At 41.3% G+C, this 5,789-nt stretch overlaps 1 long non-coding RNA gene across 2 annotated transcripts in view; it reads right to left on the bottom strand.

The window, feature by feature from the left end:
- Nucleotides 1-435: 435 nt before the first annotated feature.
- Nucleotides 436-5,789, bottom strand: part of LOC105305068 — a 64,390-nt gene continuing 59,036 nt past the window's right edge. Inside the window, exons 7-8 of one of the 2 annotated variants that reach the window (XR_002777079.1) lie at nt 1,776-1,857; nt 436-561 (exon numbers count right to left, since the gene is read on the bottom strand). This is a non-coding gene — a long non-coding RNA (uncharacterized LOC105305068). Of the gene's footprint in view, nt 1,858-5,789 lie in introns of both variants that reach the window. The other variant, XR_002777078.1, reaches the window with a different exon arrangement.

Here is a 5,789-nt window from a genome sequence, read left to right as displayed (position 1 = left end):
CAAAGCTTCGTTTAGCTTATCGTTCAAGACTAACTTGATCTGGGTCGTTTCTCGCTCGTACCTGTGGAAATCATGAGCAGAGCTTGAGCTGTTTCCCAAGGTCGATGCAGGGAAACCAGTGGAAGTTCTGATTAGAACCAGCTTCCGGGAAGAGGAAACAGAAGGAGCAGTTCCATCCGTTACGCCCCCCGAGTTTCACGCCGTGTTTCCGTCCCGGTGCCCCCAGTTTGGAAGCTGTGTGCTCGGCGCGTGCACAATAAAACTTTACTGATTACTCCTTTGGTGACTTACTGGTTCTATTTCTGTCGTTTGTGAACATTTGACAGTTAATGGTGTCAGAAATGGAATCCAGCGAAGACCCATCCAGTGACCGTGAGACCCGGGAGCGACCAGATGTTGCTGAGCACAGAGCTTACCCTTTGGGCCGACCCCGGAGTGTGCGTGGCAGTCTCTCAGGATCCGATCTCTGCTCTCTGCCTGCCGAGCTCTCCAGCTTTATGGTGTCCACTTGATTTCAGTTCTGCTTTTGTTTATTAGAGCTTCTGGGTAAGTCACCCTATTCTGTTCAAAAGGAATGAAAATACGTCATTCCCTGTGTCTTGGAAAACAGACCCATCGCAGTTAGGATGAATCGGGGAATCTGAAGGCCAGTACGGGTTCCACCTGGTTTTTGGACAAGACCATGTGTCTCTGTGGTAAAATTACTGAACTTTAGAATCAGAGTGGCCATTTTGAGGAACTTTTATCTTAATAAGTCCGCTTTGAGGGGCAAACCTCTCAGAGACAGTGATATGCAGAAGCTTCTAAATGACAAAGTGCCTGAAGAAACAGCTCTAAAAGGATCCTTACAGCATGCAAATAAAAAAACCTTTAGTAAAAGACTGGTCATTTGAGCAGGTCATTTGACCTAATCTGTCTGCCAGAAAAACACGATTTGGATCCAGCTATTCCTTTGAGTTTTGTACCTGAGACATGGCTAAAATTTTTAAAACAAAACTATAAGATCTCTATTTGTCTGACTGTATGTCTGTGTATATATATGTTATAGGTATGTGAGATTTTTCTACCTCTGAATCGTATTGCCAAAATTAAATTGTAAAGAGCTGTATTTCATTGACTTAAGAAAATCAAGTATACTCTTAATAATATAGAAACTAAGCCAAATGTTTCTTAAGTTTACATGATCTGGGATAATCTTTAATAAATAAAAGGTAGTTTCAGTTTTGTGGTTTAATAAAAGCAGGCACATCATCAAAATTTGTCAGCAAAGAAAAGATAATGATTCACTGTTTAATGTCTAATCCAAACATAATTGTTAAAAAATAAGCAATTTAAATAAATAAATGAGATCAGAGTTCATACTAAGTTACACTAAATAATGAATATTTATTGAATATCTAGACAATTCCCAAATAAAATAAACTTTAAATGCTAAGTATAAGTTTAAGTTATCTTCTTTTGGCTTTTTAATTTATTACAGAGAAACAGAACATATTTTGATCTGTTGATAAACATGCTTTCTGCCACATTGAAAAATTATCGGAGAATATACTTCTAAAAAATTTGAAGTGTATTTATAAGTTTATCTACTACAAGATGCTAATATGTGATAGGCAATTCGCAATTGCCTGCTTCCCAATTTTCACTTGAAAGCAAAGATTACAAAAGCTCAATATGGACAGGCAGAGTTTCTCAGTAGAAAAATACAAGTAATAAAAAACAACCACAGAGGGATTTTAGAACTTAAAATTACAATAAGCAAATAAATTACTCACATGATGTCTCAGTAGCAGAACTGAGATGAGAGAGTCAAAACAATCAGCGAAATTGAAGAAAGACCAACAGCAGTTATTCAGCCTGAAGAACAGAGAGAGAAACATTGGAAAAAAAAGTGAAGAGAGATTCAGGGACCTGTGGAACAACGCTTTTCATTCTAAAATTTGTGTCATCGGAGTCCAGAAGGAGAGTCGAAATGGGGTGGTGCATAAAAAATATTTTAAAAATAATTACTAAAAGCTTAACAAGGTTATCGAAAGACCTGAATACAGATTCACAAAGCATAGGATACTCCAAACAGAATAAGCTTTTTAAAAAAAAAACAAACCCAAAACCCATCCATACATATAATTAAACTGATGAAAACCAAAGATCAAATCTTGAAATAAGATAGTGAAAAATGATGTGTTACACATAGCAAAACTTTGAAAAACTGGATTCCCTTATCAGAGACCATGGAAACCAGAAGACCGTAGAAGAACATTTTTGCAGTGCTTAAAAAAAAAGAAAAGTCAGGCAGGAATTTTATTTCCGGCAAAAACATCCTTTAGGAAGGAAAGTAAATAAAGATTTTTTAACAATAACTGTTTAATTTGTCAGCAATAGTTGGCATACAATATTTGTTTTATTTGCAGATGTACAGCATAGTGATTAGACATTTATATGATTTATGAAGTGATCACCCCAATAAACCTAGTAGCCACCTGGCACCGTACATGGTTATTACAGTGTTATCGACTGTATTCCCTATGCTGTACTTTACGTCCCCGTGACTATTTCGTAGCTGCCAGTTCCTACTTCTTAATCCCTTCTTTTCACCCACTCCCCACCCCCCTCCTATCTAGTAATCCTTAAAATGTTCTCTGTATCTATAAGTTTGTTTCTGTTCTGTTCGTTTGTTTATTTTCTTCTTTAGACTCCACTTGTAAGTGAAATCATATGACATTTGTCTTTGAGTTACTCCACTCGGCACAATACCCTCCAGGTCCATCCATGTTGTTGCAGATGGCAAGATTTCATTCTTTTTAGGACTACTATTCCATCGTGTATATGCACCACCTCTTCTTTATCCATTCATAAACTGATGGACACCCAGGTTGCCTCCTTATCTTGGCCGTTGTGAATAATGCTGCAATGGACATATGGATTCACATGTCCCTTTGAAGTAGTGCTTTGGGTTTCTTCAGATAAACACCCAGAAGTGGGATCACTGGGTCCTTCTTTGACTCTTCTTATAGCCTTTGTTTTAAAGTCTGTTTTGTCTAGTATAAGTTTTGCTACACCAGATTTTTTTTCATTTCCATTTTCACGAACGTCTTTTCCATCCCTTTCAGTCTGTGTGTGTCTTTCGATCAAGTGGGTCTCTTGTAGGCAGCATATGGAAGGGTCTTGTTTTCTTATCCATCCAGCCAACCTATCTTTTGATTGGAACATTTAATCCTTTTTCACTTAAAGTGATTATTGATAGATATTTAGTTATTGCCATTTGATTAGTTATATTCTTGATCTTTTATTCTTTTATTTATTTATTTATTTTTGGCATTTATGCAATTTATAAAGCGATTCCCCCTGTTACTCTAGTTCCTGTCTGGGACTATACATAGCTATTACAATAAAAATATTTTGAGGTAAAGGAAGACGAAGAGAATTTGCAGTCAGCAAACCTCTAAAAATATTGAAGAAAGTTATAACAGAAGAGAAATGATCCCAAAGGGAAACTTGGAATGTCAGGGATAAAAGAAATTTCAAAATGTCAAATATCTGTACAAATTCAGCAGCATATTTTGTTCTTTTATATTAGGAGTCAAAGCAAAAGTAATATTTTCGGAGGAGTTTTCCTTGGCTGTGGTTGGAATGCATGTGAGTCTAATGTAAAGGAGAAGGGTCTCTGACCGCTTTTACTCAACATAGTATAGGAAATCCTAGCCACAGGATTCGTACCAGAAATAGAAATAAAAAGCATCCAAATGGGAAAGGAAGAGGGAAACTATCACTCTTCCCAGATGACATGATGCTATGTGTATGAAATCCTAAAGACTCCCATTAAAAAATATTCAAACTAAGAAGATTGTAAACTACACACGTGCGTTTTAATCTGAAGGGTAGCCACTATGAAAACTATACAAAGAAATTCCCAGATACCTAATGATATATTAAAATGGAATACTGAAATGTATTCCAATAAACACAACAGCACTGTAGACAAAGAAATAGTAAAATACAGATCCACACAGCAACTTTTCGATACATGCATTAAATGTAAATGGTCTTAAACCCATGAATTAAGAGAGATTTTTCAAATGGATAAAACGAAGCACAGTAACCAACTGAATGCTGTCTACAGCAAACCTTTAAATATAGGATCTGTAAAAGTAGAAAAAATGTAAGAACTTTAAGTCTGACTGTTTTATTTCCTGGTAAGAAGCAAGTCACCTCCACCTGTCCTCTCCCATTACTTACAGCTGTGAAACCTACACAGCTGTTGGAAGACTGAAAAGTAAATAACACCGAGTGGAATGGGAAGGAGTGGTGACACGTGACGTTGTATCCATCGTGAGTACATAATCTTTCTTCGGCATCTCCCCGGCTGGACTAAATCCGTGGGTGTCAGCATTGGCCTGCACTGGGGGACATCCAGGAGATGGCACCTAGTTCTCATTTGAACCGTGGGAGGAGAACTCGTAAAGTCAGGCTGGGGTGAACCTCCTGATCGTTTCGTCTGTTCAATCTTCTCGTACCCCAGCCCTCAAGACAATCCCAAGCTGCCAGTAGAGGTCATTAGGACAAGAAGAACACGGTGCCCAGAGGACCCTAAATTCTGAGATAGTGGAAGTTTCCATTCCGATCCGAGGAACTGCGGTCCTAAGATGGCGAGGCCAACCCTCCGTGTTTTCGCTCTCATTCCGCTACTTGGCTCCAGGGACCGTACTGATCACCGAGGACCAAAAATAGGAGTGCCAGGTAACCAGAAAATACTGGGGAGAGTGTGGAGACAGGAAGCTGGGGAAGTGACACCTCGTGCTGCTTGCACAGCCCTGGGCTCGCCCCTGAGCTGTGTGAATGGGTGACTGTCCCTAGTATGCGTACCGTGACTACATGGGGACCCGCGGAAAAGCCCCAGGCTGAAAGTCTGTAAGCAGAGGACAGAGAAGGGCCACGAAAGGGGCAGGCCACTGCAGTCCGGCCATTGACAGAGGTCATTAAAGGAAAGTCTCATACGAAGTGTGCCTTGCGTGGCTGCAGGATGAACTGGATGTCCTCCGTGTCGCTTGACAGGCGCCAGAGAATGACGTAGGGTAAGAGGGATGGCGACAGTCACGGGCACCAGCCGCTGAGTGCTGCGGGGTGCAGGACGTTACTTGGCCTGCTTGGGCGGGTCAGGACAGCGTCCTGTTCCAGGAAGCAGCGTGTAGCGGCAGGCGAGGGAGGGCCGCTGGTGGATGTCACAGTGCGCATCCGTTATGGCCAGTTTCATCCGGGGACGTTGTAAGGAGCAGCCTCCACTCTGGCGGGTTCCAGCTCCGGGTCCAGCAGCAGTCTCACCGTGGGACAGTGTCCCCCACACTCCGCCCCTCGTCACCGGCTCTTACAGTCTCACGCACCCCCTGCTCTGCGAGCTCACCTGAGTGGTGAGTGCCTTCACCACCGTGGAGGTGGCACTTTTAGTCACCGGTTGAGCTCATTCAAGACAGTTCACAGCAACAGTACAGGCATATGCAAAGGGGAAAAAAAAGACAAGCGAAATAGTCCAAGTATTAGTGACAGTTTTTTTTCATCACACCCCCCCCAGGAACTGAGCCGGTGTTTTAACAGGTCATCTAGGCTTCGAGTTGGTTCACGCAGGGAGTTTAGTGGACTTTTCAGATGTGGTAATGACAAAGACGTCATTAGTAGACTCATCAGCTGTGAAAACACAACATTTAGTTCACATGCTGGCGCCGATGCCACAGGAACAGCAGAAGTCTGAGGTCGGAAAGACAGGTATTTAGCGGGGACTTGAGTCGGGAGGTCTT

This window comes from Pteropus vampyrus, unplaced genomic scaffold (genome assembly GCF_000151845.1).
Source record: "Pteropus vampyrus isolate Shadow unplaced genomic scaffold, Pvam_2.0 Scaffold361, whole genome shotgun sequence".
Classification (NCBI taxonomy): Eukaryota; Metazoa; Chordata; class Mammalia; order Chiroptera; family Pteropodidae; genus Pteropus; species Pteropus vampyrus.
Note: the sequence above shows the minus strand (reverse complement) of the source record. Positions and strands in the feature narration are given on the sequence as shown.